Here is a 1,545-nt window from a genome sequence, read left to right on the forward strand (position 1 = left end):
GGCGGGGGAGGGGAAAGAGGTAGTGGTCATACTGCTGCTGGTGTCTTGAGCAGTCCGGATCCTGCACGTGGTCCCTGTTTGGAAGAATCTAACACTCTGAATATGAAGGCCTGCCCTCGTCCCACATAGGTGGTGTAGCTGCAGTGAGTGTTGGGGTCAGGGGACAAAGCCTCCATGTACTTGGAGGTGGAGAAGGAGCCTGGTGGCTCTCTGTGCAGCTGGTTGCTGTGGGCCCATGTGGGGCTGGGGCTGGGGCTGGGTAGCTGTGCCTCCATCCTGCATTCAGGACCACCTCCCCTGCACTGGGGCTTCCTCTTTGGCTGGCAGAGACATACAGTCGGTTGTTGCTCTGTAGTTTGTAGCCTGGCAGGAAAAGCAGAAGTGGCTACCCAAGCAATTATGGCATCAATGCAGACACAGGGGCTCTTCAGGGCTGGCACCGCACGGGATGGTACCCTTGCCCACATCCGGGAGTGGGGATGTAGGAAGAATGCCAGGCTTGGGCTCTGGAGCCTTGGGGAGAGGAACATCAGAGGGAGAGCTAGAACTCTCTTCTTAATATTATCATCACGAGACACTTTTGTTTCCCTTGACCTCTCTGGGGGCACAGGTGCTGGGGTCGGCCGTGGGGCTATAGTATCAAGCCTCTGAATCACCTCCACGCACATCACATTGTGTGATGTCTGGCTCATAATCAGGTTGGCAGCTATTTGAGTGTCTCAGGGATTTCTACCCTTGTTCCCCTGAGTCATGAATGCATGGGTCAGACTCCAGGCAGCCTAGCTAAGACTGAAAGAATTCAACTTACATCTGAACTACTGGGGTGCCTGGGTGGCTCAGTCAGTTAAGCATCTGCCTTTGGCTCAGGTCATGATCCCAAGGTCCTGGGATTGAGCCCCGCATCATCCACGAGCTCCCTGCTCAGCCGGGGTTCTGTTTTTCCCTCTCCCTCTGCTCCTCCCCCTGCTTGTGCTCTCTCTCTCTCTTTCAAATAACAAATAAATAAAATCTTAAAAAATTTTTTTGATCTACTGCTCTCTCAAGATAGTCTGCAGTTTGAGTTAAGCCAAGCTAACTGCCTACTTGGAAAACAAAAACAAAAACAACAAACACACCAATACTCTTTGGAGGAACAACACAGAATCCATGGTCTTTATAATGTAACCTCACTGTGTCCAGGATACAGTCCAAAATTACTCCAAATATGAAGAAACAGGAAATACAAACCACACTCAAGAGAAAAGACAACAGAGATGTTCCCCGAGATGAGCCGGATGTTAGGATCTGTACACAAGGATTTTGGCACGCAAAGATGCAAAGAAGAATATGCTCATGTTAAAGAAAAAAGATAGGAAACATAAGCAGAAAAATATAAACTTTTAAAAGGAACCAAATGTAAATTTCAGAATTCAAAGATGTAACACTACATGAAATTAAAAAAAAAAAAATCACTGGAGGAGCTTAGTAGAAGCATGGAGATAGCAGAAGAAAGAGTCAATGAACTTGCAGATAGATAAATAGGAATTATCCAATCTGAGGATCAGA

The sequence above is a fragment of the Leptonychotes weddellii genome, chromosome 5, assembly GCF_054177405.1.
Source record: "Leptonychotes weddellii isolate Sample4059 chromosome 5, ASM5417740v2, whole genome shotgun sequence".
Classification (NCBI taxonomy): Eukaryota; Metazoa; Chordata; class Mammalia; order Carnivora; family Phocidae; genus Leptonychotes; species Leptonychotes weddellii.